Here is an 18,744-nt window from a genome sequence, read left to right on the forward strand (position 1 = left end):
AGTGTTTCAGTTAAAAACAACAACTGAGAGAGTGCTGAGTTCCTAGCCAAGGGAGCTCTATCACATTCCCTGATGGAACAGCAACAATCCCCCAAGTGCAATGGCAAAGACCAATAAAAATTGATGGTCCAGCTATGAGTCTTTGATACTGATGGCTCCGATTATACGCCTGTGTGCCTGAAATATGAACTAGGCCTAGAGCAGCAGGATGCCTAAGTTACCTCCTGAGAGCCTCCATGTTGCTCAAATGTGGCCACTCTCTATGCCAAACTCAGCATGTAAATGCATTACCTTCCCCCCAGTGTGGGACATGACTCCCACGGATAAGCCTCCCTGGTGCTGAGGGATTACTACCAAGCATCAGCTGACAATGTAACTAGAAAAAGACCTTGAATAAAAGGGTCAACTCAGGCCAGCAGAATGTCTCAGCCTACATGTAATATCAGGTGTTAAAAACTGCTTTTTGACTTTGGATAAAAGGGGGAAATGGAAAGGACAAATGAGTTTATATGGCTATGAGTCTCCAAATAAGAGTCGGGCAGTCATTAGAGGGGTAATGCTTACTCACACCTCAGCAGAGTACCAGAAACAGCCAAAGTAGATAGAAACTCAGGTACTGGTTCTCCTGAGGGCTACGGAGACCCACAGGATCTATGGTCATGGCAGATAGCTCTGGAATTCAGGGCCATGTCAGTTGGCCCTACTTTGGAATTTGTGTTCCTGAGTGTGATGGAGTTGGATTCAGATATGACCTTTCTACACATGCCTCTTCTGTTACTTTTACCAGACCTGTGGTTGGCATTTGGATTGGTGTATACTCAGGAGACTTGAATCTCTGAACTGTCCATGTGACAGCCAGCCAGACCCTGAACCTCAGCAGACTTGCAACTCCTACCCTCTGGTTTATTGGACTTACCCTGGCCAGCTAACAGGGAGGTGAAGAAGATCAACCACTACACTGGGGAGCTGAAAGTGCCTACAATTGCAAGCAGGAGAATTGCATCCATCATCCATGTGGTATCTAAGCTCCCTCATGATGTAGAGGGGGACTGGACTTAACCATCCCAGGGTCCACAGGATGGAGGAATATAGTATGGGTTAGAGTGGACTTACTGGTGTTCTGCTGGAGAAGTATTGTGATTAGTAAGGGAAGAAATTGTAATATTGATGTGGAGAAAGTGGCCATGGTGGCTGCTGAGGGTAGGGAGAGGGAAGAAGAGATATGATGTGGGCACATTTTCAGAATTTGGAGTTGTCTGGGTGGTGCAGCAGGGACAGATGCTGGACATTTTGTGTCCTGCCATGGCCCACTGGGTGGAATGGGGGAGAGTGTAGACTACAATGTAGGCCACTGTCCATGTGATGCAGCAGTGCTCCAAAATGTATTCACCAGGTGCAATGAATGTGCCATGATGATGGAAGAGTTGTTGATATGGGAGGAGTGGTGTTGGGGGAGTGTGGAGTATATGGGGACCTCATTTTTTTTAATGTAACATTCAAAAGAAAATAAAGAAGAGGAAAATTTTTTTAAAAAAATTTTAAAAAACAACAAAAAAATAAAACTAATAGAGGGGTTAATAATTGGGTGGGTTGGGGGTAAAATACACCAAATGAAAGATATTGGCTACAGTTAGTAGTAATGTATTGACAATGCTCTATCTTAGTTTGCAAAACTTGTTTCACAAAAATGCAAGCTGTTAGTGGTATGGTAATGTACAGGAGTCCTATATGATGATATGCATGCTTGTTTTGTAAATTCACAACTTTTGCTATACACTTATTGTTTATAGATATTCATGTATGAATGATAAACATCAATAAAAAATTAAAAATGTGCTAAAAAAAGGAATGCATTCTCAAGTAGTGATTTTCAAAAACAAAATATCAAGGATAAAAAGATTTCCTTAAATGGTATGAATGCCTGTAATGTCAGTGATGTGTTGTGACTGAGTCTCCAAATTCCTTTGAATTCTCTTCCCAATTTAATATTTCTTCACAGACTTCTAGGCAACAGAGGAAAACTATACCAGAAATATTTAGAGGTAAAATTCTTTGTATTGAAGTTTAAAGGCAACTTTTATTCTCCAATTAATCAAAAAGAGGAGTGGAAGTTAAGCATGGTAATAGTATTTGTCATTATACATTTTATTATTGTAAAATTAAAGAGAAGATCATATTAAACTCAGATGAGGAAATAATATTTTCAAACAAATTAGTCACAAATTACTTATTGGATTTTCTTCTACCTTTAATTTCCATTGCATAGCAATGTGTAACAATATAAGCGAAATAGAAATTGGTCACATTCCAGATTTCACATTTTTAAAATTTCTTTTAGGAAGTACTGGGGATTGAACCTGGGACCTTGTACATGGGAAGCAGTATAACCCATTTCCCGCAGATTTTACTTTGAGATAAGCACAAAGATTTCAATTATTTTATTCAACAGACCAGCCCAGTCACTGGAAAAAAATTAAGTTGGAATATATTTGCCTCCAACAATCTTGCTACCAATTTATGTCCCATTCAAGACCAGATTGCTTTGGGACACTCAGTATGCAGACCTATAAATAATTCCTACTTACATGAAAGAATTTATACTTAGTTGAACATGACTGCCTCTGTGTCAATAATATCATTTTATTATTTCAAAATGTCTTTATGACTTAAAAGTTTACATCTCTTTGTGATTTAGGACTGCAAAATATTTTATGGACACCAGATTCTTTGTTTTTCATTTTCTTCATTCATATTTTCCTTTTTTAAAAAAAAATCACCACTGCAAATCTGAAGTATTAAAATAGATTCTCAATTTGCCTAGTTACCTCTGGGTTTTCTTCACTCTCATTTACCCTTTATACCATAGCCAGATTTATCTTCCTAAAACTCTATTACATAGATTGAGACTAGGGAAGCGGACTTGGCCCAATGGATACGGCGTCTGCCTACCACATGGGAAGCCCACGGTTCAAACCCGGGGCCTCCTTGACCCGTGTGGAGCCGGCCCAAGCACAGTGCTGATGCGCACAAGGAGTGCCATGCCACGCAGGAGTGTCCCCTGCATAGGGGAGCCCCACGTGCAAAGACTGCGCCCCATAAGGAGAGCCGCCCAGCGCGAAAGAAAGTGCAGCTTGCCCAAGAATGGTGCTGCACACACACAGAGCTGACACAGCAAGATGATAACACAACAAAAAAAGAAACAGATTCCCGGTGCCACTGATAAGGATAGAAGTGGTCACAGAAGAACACACAGCAAATAGACACAGAGAGCAGACAACTGGGGGGAGGGGAGGGAGGAAGGGAAGGGGAGAGAAAAAAAAAAAGATCGAGGCTAAAGTCTTTAGTTTGTGTTTAATATCCTCAAGTCTGATCCTATCTCTTTTGACTTTACCCCACTCCCTACTTTCCACCATGTACATATTGCGCACACCCCTGAATTTATTCAAAATGATACCCTATCCTCTTTCAAGTTCATATCTATCTATAGCAATCACTTTTTTAAATATACTTTTTTATTTTTTTTAAAAAGATACTTAAATTACATAGATGTTACATAAAAAATATAGGGGATTCTCATATGCGATGCTCCCAAACCCTTCCACATTGACCCACATTAATAACGTCCTTTATTAGTATGGTACATTTGTTACAATTAATGAACACATTTTCGAGCATTGCCACTAAACGTGGATTATGGTTTACATTGTAGTTTACATGCTCTCATGCACAATTTTGCAAGTTATGACAAGATATATAATGGCTTATATCTGTTATTGTAATGTCATTGAGAACAACTCCCATGTCCCAAAAATATCCCCATATTACACCTATTTTTCCCTCTCCCTTCTCTTAGAACCTCCAGTGGCCACTGGCTCCACATCAATGATAAAAGTTCTTCCATTGCTAGAATCACAATTAGTCTATAACAGAATACCAGTAAGTCTACTCTAGCCCATTGTTTATTCTCCAATCCTGCGGATTCTGGGATGGTGATGTCCACTCCACCTCTAATTGAGAGGGCCTTAGATCCCACGGGGCAGATGGATGAGACTATCTTGCTTGTGGTTGCAGAGTGTCTCTGTTCTTTGGGATGGTTGTTGTCCATCACCATCTTCTTGTTAGTTGTCCTGGGTGAGTCCAATGAACTGGAAAGCAGGTGTTGCAACTCTGTTGAGATTCAGGATCCAGCTGGTACGTGGACAGCCCAAAAATTTAAGTTTCTTGGATGTATACCTATCAACTCTAGCACTACCTATAGGTTCAAATAGAAAGGACAGAAGAGCCATGTGTAGGGAAACCACAAGTGAGTCCAATTATGTCACACTGGGGAGCATAAATTCCCAACTAAGACCCACTGGCAGGGCACCAAACTCCTGAGCTGTCTGCCCTGCCTCTAGTGTCTGGATGTCTCCACTATTTGAGGCAGTATTTACTTTGGCAGTCAATGAGATCCTGTTGAGATATGCACAAGCATAACCTCTGGAATGACCTCCTGACTCACTTTGAAGTCTCTTAGCCATGTAAACTCATTTGTCTTTACCCTTTCCCCCTTTTGGTCAATGTCTTTTCCCAGTTGCATTGCTAGTTGGTGCTTGATAGTAATCCCTCAGTGCCAGGGAAGCTCATACCTGGGAGTCATGTCCCACACTGGGGTACAGATAATGCATTTATATGCTGAGTTCGGCTTAGAGAGAGGCCACATTTGAGCAACAAGGAGGTTCTCAGGAGGTAACTCTTAGGCACCCTATAATACAAAGGCTAAATTTCAATTTCAAGAGTAAAGCTTCATATACAGACATCAGTATCAAGGGCCCATCAATGGTCCATCCTCCTTCACTGCCCCAGTACTTGGGGATTCTTAGCAACCAATTTTGAGCCAATTCAAATCTGAGAAACAGGATGCTGAGTTGAATTTTTCGCATTGTTTTGGAATTATACTGAAGGCCCAAAGTTGAGGTCATAGATATGAAATAGCCCACTTCTAAGTTCAAAGAGCTCCTAATATGCCACTAGCAGTTTGGGAATTGCAAACTCCCTGAAGCACTTGCTGAAAGAAGTCAGAACCAGAGCTGTTACTATCAACCACTTCCACATGCTGAGTTCCTATAGCAGTAGTACTGAGAGGGAGAAGGCTGCCTGTGTTGTGGGGAACACATTGTTCTTGACCAGTCTTGAATACCAACATTAGGTCATTTTACTAAGTGGAAAGTTATGGGATCTGGCCAAGATTCTTCAAGGGGATTGCTAACCAGCAGAAATGGAGAACACGAGTACATTAGTCAGTCAAAGGGGTGCTGATGCAAAATACCAGAAATCTGCTGGCTTTTATAAAGGGTATTTATTTGGGGTTATAGCTTACCATTAACAGACCATAAAGCATAAGTTACTTCCCTCACCAAAGTGTATTGCCATGACTTGGGGCAAGATGGCTGCCAACATCTGCCAAGAGTTCAGGCTTCTTGGGTTTCTCTCTTTCCAGGGTCTGCTTCTCTGCAGTTTCAGGGTTCCTCTCTTCTTGGGACTTGCTTCTCTTTCCTCACAACCAAGCTCTTCTGTATGCTCACTCCCCATGGCTCCAGCTCAAGACTCCAGCATCAAATTCTATCCTTTGCCATGCCTTTTATGCAATGCCCTACTGATGTGGCCCAATCAAAGTCCTTATCATAACTTAATCATGCCCAGGGACAGACCAGTTTACAAACATAATCCAATATCTATTTTTGAAATTCATAACTATATCAAACTGCTACAATTAGGAAGCAATATTTGGGAAAAACAGAATTATTTTTCATTGCAGTGGTTTAAGTCTCCTGAGAAAACAGTTACACACACATACATATATATGGAACTTATTGGCTTAATCTTCCAGCAAATATTTTTCAGTTGTCTTCCCTGAGCCAGGCACTGTTCTAGGTATGAGTATCAGCAGTGAAAAAGAATAGACAAATTCCATGTCCTCTTGGAGCTTTTAAGAGTCCAACGGTATGCTGAATCCAGGCATTGTGCTCAAACAATGTCATCAGAATTCTTTCTCCATCTCTCAGACTGTCCTTCCTTTGCATAGGCCTAATTCTTGGGCAGGCTCTTCCCTCTTGAAGGCAACATGGACACCAGTGCAGCAATGGGAAGAGAGCCTCTCTTTCCCAGCCATTCTAGCAGAGTCCCACTGTCTCACTGACCTGGCTTGGCTCAAATGTAAATCTCTGAAAATGAATGGCCACATCTCAGTCATTGGGAAGGTTGCCACAAACACCTGTGCAGGTTGTTCACCTTAGTGTGAAGTCTAAGTCACACTAAGACTTCATAGTCGTTTTACCCATGTGCCTACCCTGGAGCAAAGGTGAGATGGGGTTATCTCCCACCTGAACCAAAGGGTTTGAGAGTGGGGAAAGGGCAGTTTGGGTGCCATTGCCAAAGATAGAAAAATGAATGCTGTATTAGTCAGTGCGGCGGCTTGCTCGGTCGGTAGAGGTGCGGTCTGGCTGCGGACGAGGGGTCGGTCCAGCTCTGGACGAGGGGTCGGTCCCGCTTGGGACGAGGGGTCGGTCCGGCAGCAGACGAGGGATCGGTCTCACAAGAGGTTGCGTGGTTCGGCTGACGGGGTCGCCCGGCGAAGCCGGCGACGAAGGGGTCGCCCGGAGAAGCAGGCGACGAAGGGGTCGCCCGGAGAAGCCGGCGACGAACTGGGGACAAGGGAGGCCAGGCCCTTGTCGGGGGCTCTCAGGACTGGAGGGCGCACGGCAGAAGAACTACCGCAGAGACAAGGTAAACACGCAAGTCCACTTTACTGAGGGAGAGGCAACAGTTTTATAGGGGCTGGGGAAGGCTGATTGGTCGAAGCCACGCCCTGTTCTGATTGGTTGCCGGCGAAAGGTCAGTGGGCGGTACTTGACGGGGGAGGGGTGGTGGTTAGGGATTGGCTGTCGCTGTTGCTGGGGGAAGGGGCAGGGTTTAGGGATTGGTGGCTGCTGTTGCTGGGGTGGAGGGCAGACTTGAGTTTCCCGCCCACGCCTGGCTGTTGCTGCTGTCGGGGGAAGGGAAAAGGGCGGGCTGGATTTTTCCGCCCACACCTGGCTGTTGCTGCTGTCGGGGGAGGGGAAAAGGGCAGACTGGATTTCTCCGCCCACGCCTGGCTGTTGCTGCTGTCGGGGGAGGGGAAAAGGGCAGACTGGAATTTTCCGCCCTGCGCCTGCGCAGGGAGAAAGAAGAAGGGTGCCGCCCCACAAGGCATCGTGTGGCGCCATCAGGGAGGAGGGGCGGCCGCGGAAGCATGGCCGCTGAGAAGGGGAGACCCGAGGGCACTCTGCGCCCATGCCGAGCTTCCTTCAGGGGTGGCGGTGAGTCCGACCAGCTGCCCTATTATGGGGGCAGCGGCTTGGCCTGCCGCGGCTGCTCCCCCGCCAGGTCAGCAAACCACACTTCAGCCCGAGGGGTGACCGCAAGTCAGCAAAGGGGTGCTGATGCAAAATACCAGAAATTGGTTGGTTTTTATAAAGGGTATTTATTTGGGGTAGATGTTTACAGTTACCAGGCCATAAAATATAAGTTATTTCCCTCACCAAAACCTGTTGCTACGTGTTGGAGCAAGATGGCTGCCAATGTCTGCCAGGGCTCAGGCTTCCTGGGTTCCTCCCTTTCTGGGGGTTCATTTCTCTCTGGGCTCAGTCCTCTGTTTTCTCCACAAGGTCAGCTGTAGACTATGAGGCTCTCTAGGCTTTGCCTCTCTCCACAAGGCCAGCAGCAGACTATCAGGCTACTGGCTCTGTCTCTCTCCCCAGGCTCCCGCCATGTTTAAGGAGCTGTCTCTATTCCTCTGTGTTCACTTCCCAGGCTCCAGCTCAAAACTCAAAACTCCCTCTCTGCAGTGTGGTTTCTCTGTGAGTCCCTACCCACCAAGGGGGCAGGGACTCAATGTTGTACTGATATGGACCAATCAAAGCCTTAACCATTATTTAATCAAGTAAAAGTGAAACCTCTGAATCCAATACCCTCTAATATGTGCAGAAGAAAAGACCAGTTTATAAACATAATCCAATATCTATTTTTGAAATTCATATGCATTATCAAACTGCTACAGATGCTGAGCAGACAAAATCAACAGATATCCACTTCATTCCCTGAAAGCAGGGAGAGGCAAGATTTAGAACGGCAAGGACCCTAGACTTGGAGTCAAAAGGACTGGATTCTAATCCTAGTTCCAGAAGCTATGGGACTTTGGGCAAATTAATTAACTCATATACAATTTCAGTTTCCTTTATTTTTTTAAGTGACAAATCACAAGCAGATTCCCTGACATTGTTCTAGATCTATATGACACATCTAAAATGTATTATAGGGGGCTATGATGTGGACCATTGACCATGAGGTGCAGAGATGCCCAGAGATGTACTTACCAAATGCAATGGATGTGTCACAATGATGGGAGTGAATGTTGCTGGGGGGGGGAGCGGTGGGGTGTGGGTGGTAGGGTTGAATGGGACCTCATATATTTTTTTTTATGTAATATTTTTACAAAATCAAAAAAAAAAAAAAAAAAGTTTCACTGGCTCCCCTGAAAGCCAATCATAAATTGATTATAGGTTAGAATCCCCGAATTCTAATCCCCAACACCATGAAAAGTCAGTTCATCTCATTTATTCATCCTGTGTGCTAACAGTCGTAGATGGCACTCACAGTTTAATATTGCAAGTGGGATGACTATGTAAGTTTTACTGGAACCCAAAGCTCTTGACCCCTCTCTTCCTCTCTCCTTCACTGGATGCATTACTCGGTTTATGCGTGATAGCATAAAGGAGAATTGAATTAGAAACACTATCAAGAGAGCTGCTTTAACATCTCTGCCACTTACGTCACAGACCTTCAGAGATGGGGCTTCGCCATCTCGAGACCCAGTGTGTGTTCTTAGGGCAATCAAACCAGAAAGGTCACACTTCTGGGAGATAACTGGGCTGAAAAGAAAGCCAAGCTCTTTGAAGAGCTGGAACTGTATGACGTTCTCCACTGGGGAGTTCCATAGGACTGAAACCGTGAGTCCTTCAATATTGTCCCAGGGCAGTGGCTACTGGGTCCATTTTTACTATTAAACTTTACAATAGATAAACTTCAAAAAGGCTAGATGGTAAAGAAACCGTATGGGGCATAGAAGTGGGACCATCCAATGCCGTCATTCATGAGCTCCCTTAGGCAGACACCTTGTCTTTCTTGTTTGCTGTTTGCATCCTGTTATTATGGTACAGAGTAGGAATTCAACAACTATTTGTTCAAAGAATAGGTTAAATTCATGGAATTAAATGAAACAGAATCAAGTGAACTAGGGAACATCCTTCTTGATTTTCCCTTTCTGTTCTTCCAACAGTTTTTTCCCAAGCCCTCCAGTGACCACACCCTCATAGTTTCTAGAAACTAAATAGAGAGAAAGAATGGATGCTTGATGAAATGTGTCCTTTTGAGGACACACAATCAATGGCTATTTAGTAATAAAATCCATTCACTCTGGCCTATGCAAGCAACATCTCAAAATTGGAGAACAAAGATAGCAATTTCACGGCCCTGTAATCATTATTTTATTCTAAGATAATAGTTCTAAATTTCATGCTCTTTTGTATCCTGGTATGTCCTAATGCTTCTTTCCATCTGCCTCAAAACCATGACAGAACTAGGTAGTCCATTCCTGGAAGCAAATACATTAGTCCCAGCCAGAAATTAGATTAGAGTGGTGATGGAAATTTTAGAGATAAATTATTCCTTCTTTTTATCCCCACCATTCTTAATTTCATTTACATAATGCAGCTCTTAGTACAAATGAAATGAGTCAGCATCGGGGAAGGCAAACTGAAATATGACTTCCACACCAGACAATTATTTTTCTTGCTGTCAGCCTGCAGTGAGCAGGTGATCTATGGAACAGAAAACAGTAAAATAAATAAAAGAAGAGAAAAATATTTTATTATTAATAATAATATATTTTAAAAACAAATCTGTGTCCAGTGAAGCCACAAACCTCAGTTATGTGCAGAATTTGCCCAAAGCATTCTGTGAGTTTCAAAGAAACTGGGGTCTACTCTCCCTCTTCCACTGCCTTCTTCATGGGAAGTCTCCTGACACTTTCTCCGTGGTTCCTCAATGGCACCTACTCCTTTTCCTTGCAGTATAGTTGTCTTAGTATTTCCCATTTGTTAGCATCTTCAGGGTAGGTAGGATCTAGGTCAAATTCATGTCTAAAGACCAAGTGGCCTGATGCATCTCCCAGCTCCCCAGGTTGTCTGCTGTACCTAGTCTCTCAGCAAGTTGCTGCATCTTTCTTTTTTTTAATTTTTTTATTTTTATTTTTATTTTTTTTTATTTTATTGACTTTGTAATAATATTACATTAAAAATATATATATATGAGGTCCCATTGAACCTTACCACCCCCACCCCACCTCTCCCCCCCCCCAGCAACACTCCCTCCCATCATCATGACACAGCCATTGCATTTGGCAAGTACATCTCTGGGCACCCCCGCACCCCATGGTCAATGGTTCACACCATGGCCCACACTCTCCCCCATTCCATCCAGTGGGCCCTGTGAGGATTTACAATGTCCGGTGATTGCCCCTGAAGCACCATCCAGGGCAGCTCCATGTCCCAAAACGCCTCCACCTCTCATCTCTTCCTGCCTTTCCCCATACCCATCAGCCATCATGTCCACTTTTCTCAATCCAATGCCACCTTTTCTATGTGGACATTGGATTGGTTGTGTCCATTGCACCTCTATGTCAAGAGGAGGCTCAGATTCCACCTGGATGCTGGATGCAATCCTCCCACTTTCAGTTGTAATCACTCTAGGCTCCATGGTGTGGTGGTTGTCCTTCTTCAACTCCATCTTAGCTGAGTGTGGTGAGCCCAATAAGTCAGATTGTAGGTGCTGGAGTCTGTTGAGGCTCAGGACCTGGCTATCACATTGTCAGTCCAGAGATTCAAATCCCCTAAATATATCTTAAACCCCGACACTAACTGCACCTCCAGCACATTAGCATGAAAGTCTTATGAAGAGAGATCCCATCTGAGTCCAGATTCGTCACACATAAACACCAGTTCCAAAGAGGGGCCATCTGACCAGGTAGTTAACCCCATCGGCCATGACCATAACTCCCATAGGTCTCTTTAGCCCTCGAAGGAACCGATATCTGGGGGTTGTATCTGCTTTATCTGTCTCTCAGACTCTGCTCAGTTGTGCATAAGGGCAATCCTTCTGACAGCCTCCAGACTCTTTTTTAGAGACTCGTAGCCATATAAACTCATTTCTCCTTTCCATTTCCCCCTTACATTAGGTCAAACAGCATTTTAAAGTCATGTTATTTTATGTAGACAGGGATATTCCGCTGATCCGCGTTGAACCTTCCGTATGAGGTCATTTTCCAGTTGCATCATCAGTTGGTAGTTGATAGTGGTCCCTCGGTGCCAGGGAGGCTCATCCCCGGGTGTCATGTCCCACGCTGGGGGGAAGGCATTGCATTTACATGCTGAGTTTGGCTTCGAGACTGGCCACATTTGAGTAACATGAAGGCTGACAGGAGGAAATTCCCAGGCACAATGCTGCTCTAGGCCTTGTTCTTATTTTAGGCTTATCAGCTCACAAGCATAGTCATTAGCGTCATGGGCTCACTGTTGAACCCTCACTCCCTCCCGGTCCCCGCCGCTGCACCTGGGAGACTGTCGCTGCTCCCCTAGGGACCACGACAGAGCACCACTGGCCAGGAACCCAGTACCCCCCCTACTGTGGTTTTTAATTGTTGCCACTATGAGTATATCCAAACATTGCCATGCACCCTGGACATATGTTCTGTACAGCTCCCTGTCAGCCATATATCCCCTGTCAATGGTATCCCATACCAGTATTCCTCCATTGCCTTTGTTGAACCACTCTGTGATCCAGAACTCCCTGAAATTTGAAGCCCAATATAATGTCAGGGTCCCTTACTAGGAAATGGCATATAGCGATGGGTTTAAAGGTTATATAAAGAATACGTGTTGACTTGGAAAAAATTCTACATCCTATCTTCCCCCCCCCCCCCCTAATTATTGAGTTTCTCTTCACAGGAGCCCTGGACCACAGCAATGCATATATATAGTATACAGCACTCCCATACATCCACCACAAAACCTTTCCCTTCCACAGCGATACTCTTACACCCTATTCACATCATATTTACTTAACGTAATGTACAGAGTCTGAGACAATAGCTTTCAAACAAGGTGACATTTGTGCTTACATTGTGGTGCATACTTTAGGATACACAGTTTTTTACATTCTTAGTTATCCTATGTTTTACATTATGGTTTACATTATCAGTCTGTCATCTCCTATATGTTATGCTGTAATATTACATGTTTTATATCCATCCTTGTGTACTCTCACGAAACTCCTCTCTTACCCCCCATTTACCTTGGTTACACACATTTAACGTCCATTTTCCCTTCCACCTTGGTGCTCACAGTGACAGCCAGCCTCTGTTTCCCGAGGAGCCACTTCCAGATATAGATGGAATAGTGTTCAGGGTCTAACTTGCTCAACTGCCCCAATGCCCTGGGAGCCACCCTTTCTTTCGAGGGATACAGTTCCCTCTATTTGATGGCATTAGTCCTCCCCAGGATGTGGGTCCACCCCCACTCTCACTACTTGGGTTTCTACCCCATGGTGTCACCCACTCTGGCAGAATGAGCATTTAGACATTCCCCAGGAGCCCGTCCTGCATCAGACCCTCCCCTCCGAGCATTCTAAACAGGTAACCCTCTGTATTATATTTTGATATGATTTTCTCGGCATTTTACTCTCCACCAACACCTGACCCTCTCCTGTGTTCGTATGCTACCCCTCCCTCCCCCCACTTTTGGGCAATGTTACCCATCGGCCCATCCCCAGCCTCCCTCAAACCCGCAAAGCCCCAACCAAAGGCAACCCCTGCCCCCCTTTTATCTCTTCTTTGTGTTCATACTTACCACCATCTCGTCTTAAATTCCACCCCTGTAGACATTGGCTCACATCCTTCCTCCACCCTCCAATTTCTTGTAAGCCTATCGTTCAGTCTCTTGCTATCTAGGGCAGCTTGGTTATTTCAAATCATTGAGGTCATGTAGTATTTGTCCTTTAATGTCTGGGTTGCTTCACTCAACATAAGGTTCTCAAGATTCATCCATGTTATCACATGTGTTTGTAGTGTGTTTGTTCTTACAGCCGAGTAGTATTCCATTGTGTGTATATACCACATTTTATTGATCCACTCATCTGTTGATGGGCATTTGGGTTGATTCCAACTTTTGGCAATAGTGAACAATGCTGCTATGAACATTGGTGTACATATATTGGTTTGCGTCCTTGTTTTCAGTTCTGCTGGGTATATACCCAGCAGTGGTATTGCTGGGTCATATGGCAAATCTATGGCTAGTTTTTTGAGAAACCGCCATACTGTCCTCCAGAATGGTTGGATCCTTCTGCATTCCCACCAGCAGTGGATGAGTGTTCCCCTTTCTTCACATCCTCTCCAGCACTTGTATTCTTCTGTTTTTTTCATAGCTGCCAATCTTATGGGTGTAAGATGTTATCTCATTGTGGTTTTGATTTGCATTTCCCTGATAGCTAGAGATTTGGAACATTTTTTCATGTGCTTTTTTGCCATTTGTATTTCTTCTTTGGAGAAGTGTCTGTTTAAGTCTTTTTCCCATTTTTTAAATGGGTTGTTTATCTTTTTATTTTCAAGATATAGGAGTTCTTTATATATGCAAGTTATAAGTTTCTTATCAGATATATGGTTGCCAAATATTTTCTCCCACTGTGTGGGCTCCCTTTTTACTTTCTTGACAAACTCCTTTGAGGTGCAAAAGGCTTTAATTTTGAGGAAGTCCCATTTATCTATTAGTTCTTTTGCTGCTCGTGCTTTTGGTGAGATATTCATAAATCCATTACCTATTACAAGGTCCTGTAGATGTTTCCCTACACTGCTTTCTAAGGTTTTTATGGTCTTGACTCTTATATTTAGGTCTTTGATCCATCTTGAGTTGATCTTTGTATAAGGTGTGAGATGGTAATCCTCTTTCATTCTTCTACATATGGCTATCCAGTTCTCCAGACACCATTTGTTGAATAGGCCACTCTCTCCCAGTTGAGAGGGTTTGGTGGCTTTATCGAATATTATGTGGCTATATATGTGAGGTTCTATATCAGAGCTTTCAATTCGATTCCATTGGTCTATGTGTCTCTCCTTATGCCAATACCATGCTGTTTTCACCACCGTAAGTTGCTGCATCTTTCAAAGGTATTTGATAAATGGGGACAATAATGCCAACAGGGTAGCTGAAAGGATTAATGTGGATAATGTATCTTGAAAGTTTAGCACGGCACCAGGGATACAGAACATGCTAATTATTTATGAAGCAGAAGATTGTTGTGGTTAAAAGTGTAGACTCTGGAACCAAACAAACTCAGATTAAAATCTTGGCTCCCACACTTACCAATGTTGTGATGGGAGGGATTATTTAATCCCTTTAACTGTCAGTTTGTTTTCTTGTCAGTAAAATGGGTTGTTCTGAGGATAAAAGAGATGAGCCATGAAAGGTTTAGTGCAGTGCTATATAGAAATTTGCAAGTTCTTGATAAACAGCAGTTGTTCTTATTATAACCAGTTTATTGGTCCATCTTAACTCCGTAGATTCCAACTTGAAACAATGCTTATGTATTATTTTCCTCCTATCAGTGCATTCAAATGTACCCTGTTGAATCACTCTGGTCCATCCCTTAATGATAGTTTGGGCAGATCCCATAATCTAACAGTCTTTTCAATAATTTAAAGCCCGGTTTCTGCAGTCTAAAACGGTGATCTTAATTCTAGCTCAACCTCCCCAATCCACCCCCACCCCCCTGCCCCCAAGCACAGGCCAGGCCTATTACTGAGGGGGCTGAAGTGGAAAGGCCCCAGGCCTCCTCCTTCACTCTGCTCCAACAACCTGGAATGGAGGTATGAGGTATGGTCTGTTCTGAGATCCTCTGCACCTCTCACCCTTTTCAAGACTTAATTTCTACTGAGGGCTGGGCTGGGGTGCAGAGGTGACTGAGGCCTCCTTAAGTAACCAGCCCTCTGCCTGGCGGTGGGAATTCCTCTCCTGTCCCGCTTTGGCTTGGTGCATGGTTGTCCTGCGGTTCTTGTTAGCACCATCGTGCTCCTCTCTTGCCACTGAGGGCCCCTTGGAGGGAAACAGCCATAGCTCCCTTTGGTCCTACCAGTGAACTCATAGGCAATTCCTAACTCCTGCCTCCTTCTCTAAACTTTGGGGTCCTTTGACAGATAGTGATCTCTTGCAGGGCCCAAGAGCTGAGGCAGGACTGTAATGGAGTGTCCCTATATGTTCCCTAGACATACCACATTGTTGTTCCTTCTCATCTATTGGCCCAGGCTGCTAAAGAAAACTTCAAGGGCAATGCAGTCACTCATCTCTGCACTCATATGCACCCCCAAAACTTGGGGGTGGGAGATGACACCTGCTAGGAACTCTCAGTGATTACCCTCCTGCAGTGACCACCAGGAAAACTCTAGGTCCTCAGCTTCCCAGAATCCACCTGGGAAGTGAGGGGCAGTCCTCTCTTCTGGCCTGCTCTTGAACCTCGCCCCCCGCTCCCTACACCACCAATCCCACTCCAGAGATACTTGTCTTTGCATCAGGCAACAGGGCAGGGCAGGTGGTAGAAGAGGGAAGTATGAGGAAGGAAGGGAGTAACATCTCTTCAGTGAATTGCCAACCAACCCCTCTCCCCTTTTCCTTCTCTGTCTTCAGCTTTAATATCCGGGCTGTGTGGATGGGGGAGAAAGGCAGGCAGGGGAGCTGGGATGATGGTTCAGGGTAACTGGGCCTTGCCCCTTTGTAACCTCTGTGGGCATCTGTGGCAGAAACTACCAGTTGCCCATAATATCCATTCTCCTTTCTTTCTTAAAAAATAAACTAACAATAACAACAACAACATCAAAAACCTGTATTGTTGGAGATGCCCAATTACCCAGTTGAAAATGAAAAATCTACATTTCCCAGCCTCCTTTGCAGATAAGGAAGGCAAAAATATGTAAGCAGAAGTTGTGCAATATTCAATATCTCCCTTTCTAAAGACGGGAGATTCAGCTGTTTGGTGTGTCCTTTTGCTTTCTCCCCTTTTTTCCTTCTTCCTGCCTGGAATACAGATGCAATGGCTAGAGCAACAGCCATCAAGAATAGAAGCCACACACCAAAGTTAGAGGACACAACCTCAATGGGCAGTTGTACAGACTCGATGAGATGGCCTGTGTAAGGTGCCCAGGACAGTGACTTGCACAGAGTAGATGCTTAACAAATGGTTCCTGATATTAACTGCTAAACCTAAGAGAGATCTCAGGAGAGTTCTGTTTTGGCTTTTGACCAAAGTTGCTGGAAAGCTTAGGGAGCTCTGAACCAGATCTGGTTCTGCCACTGACTTCCTGTGTGAATTTGAGCATGTCTGGTAATGTTAAGTGTTCCTTTTCCTTGTTGGCAAAATGATAAAATAAACACAAAAACTAGCCTTACGAAGCATGAATTGTATTTATTTTAATGGTCACCCTCACTCTCTATTTTTGGCATGTGATACAGATTTTCCACTTATGGTAACGCATAAAGGTTCCTTTAAAAATTAATTAAGTTTAAAAAGTGAGTTGTAAAGTGGGTAAGAGACTTGAACAAGTATGTTACAATAAAGTATATCCAAATGGCCAATTTGCATAAGAAAAGATGCTCAATATTGTTGATCATTAGGATAATGTAAACCACAAAAGATTTATTATTCACAGGCCAGATGATGCAACATTATTTTTTAAAATACTGTTTCAGTTTGCTAAAGGCTGCCAATGTAAAATACCAGAAATCGGTTGGCTTTTATAATGGGAATTTATTAGAGTAAAATTTTACAGTTCTGAGGCTGTGAAAATGTCCAAATCAAGGCACCATCAGAGATGCTGTCTCATCAGAGATTCGCTGCTGGCAGATCCTAGACCTGCAACATGGCAAGACAAAATGGTGGCTGGTCTCTGCTTTCTCCTCCAGGCTCACTTCTTCCTGAGCTCAGCTGTGGGCAATCAGGCATACTGTTCTGTCTTTCCACGGGTTTTGTCTCTTCAGCTTTGGGCTTCTCCACTGATTCCAGTTGCCAGCCTCCCTCTTAGTCCCTTGGGTTCCTCTGTCTTTCTGTGGCTGTAGGTGGTCCTGGAGTTATGGCAGGGTAAAATGGCAGCTCTCTTTCTCTGTGTCTCTGCTTTCAGTCCTCAGTTTATGTAAGACTTCAGTAAAAGGATCAAGACCCACCCTGGGCCCCATAATCTAATCAAAGGCTTTTAACTGAAGTGATCTAACTAAAAGTGATCTAATCAAACAGTCCCTTAACTGAATCTAATCAAAAGGCCCCACATACAAAAGGCATCCATGCACAGGATTGGGTTAGCTTAAGAACATAATTTTCTGGGGTCACAAAAGACTCAAACCAGGACAACTACCCAAATCAAGTGTTGGTGAGGGTATGGAACAACAGGAGCACTCACCCACAGTTGCTGCGATGTAAACTGGTAAAAACACTTAGGAGGGAAACAGACTTTGGCCCAGTGGTTAGGGCGTCTGTCTACCACATGGGAGGCCCACGGTTCAAACCCCGGGCCTCCTTGACCCGTGTGGAGCTGGCGCATGCGCAGTGCTGATGCGCGCAAGGAGTGCCCTGCCACGCAGGGGTGTCCCCCGCGTAGGGGAGCCCCACGCGCAAGGAGTGCACCCATAAGGAGAGCCGCCCAGCGCGAAGGAGGGAGCAGTCTGCCGAGGAATGGCGCTGCCCACACTTCCCGTGCCACTGACGACAACAGAAGCGGACAAAGAAACAAGACGCAGCAAAAAGACACAGAAAATAGACAATCGGGGGGAGGGGAGGGGAATTAAATAAATAAAAATAAATCTTAAAAAAAAATAAATAAATAAAAATAAAAAAACACTTAGGAAAAAGAAAAAGTATGACATTATCTACTAAAAGTGAGCAGATGCATTCCCCATGACCCAGAAATTCCAGTCTTAGGCATCTACCTAACATAAACTGAGGCACATGTACACTAAGAGACATGTGTTAATACAAGCAGGTTCACAGCACGATTATTCATAACCTTTCCCCAAATGGAAACAACCTGAATGTCTACTCAACAATACAATGGATAAACTGTCAAACAGCCACACAATGGGATGCTATACAAGAATAGATTAATGAACTACAGCTCTACACTGCACCTTGGTTGAAGCTCACAAACATAACATTGTTCTAAAGAGATCAGAGGCCAAAGAATACATACTGTAAGATTCTATTTATATAAAGCTCAAAAATGAGCAAAACTGAATTACAGGTGTTAAGAAGGTCATTACCTTTGGAAAGGAGGGAGGAGTAATAATTGAGGTGGGCTTCTGGGAGTTGGCAATGTCTTCTTTCTTGACTGGGTGGTGGTAACAGCATGCTATGTGAACTTTTCTATATATATGTTACTTTTCAGTAAAAGGACTTAAAAAATGGAGATATGAAGAAAAATATTATTAAATTAATATAGTACAAAGATATGGTAAAATTCACAACAGCTATATATGAATAAATTCTGTTTGGGAATGAAAGGATTGCATGAGCCATGTACCTCTATAATTTAGGATTCAGGGAGTACTAAATGACTGACACAGACAAAAACGACTGGTG

Source organism: Dasypus novemcinctus, chromosome 2 (genome assembly GCF_030445035.2).
Source record: "Dasypus novemcinctus isolate mDasNov1 chromosome 2, mDasNov1.1.hap2, whole genome shotgun sequence".
Lineage (NCBI taxonomy): Eukaryota > Metazoa > Chordata > Mammalia > Cingulata > Dasypodidae > Dasypus > Dasypus novemcinctus.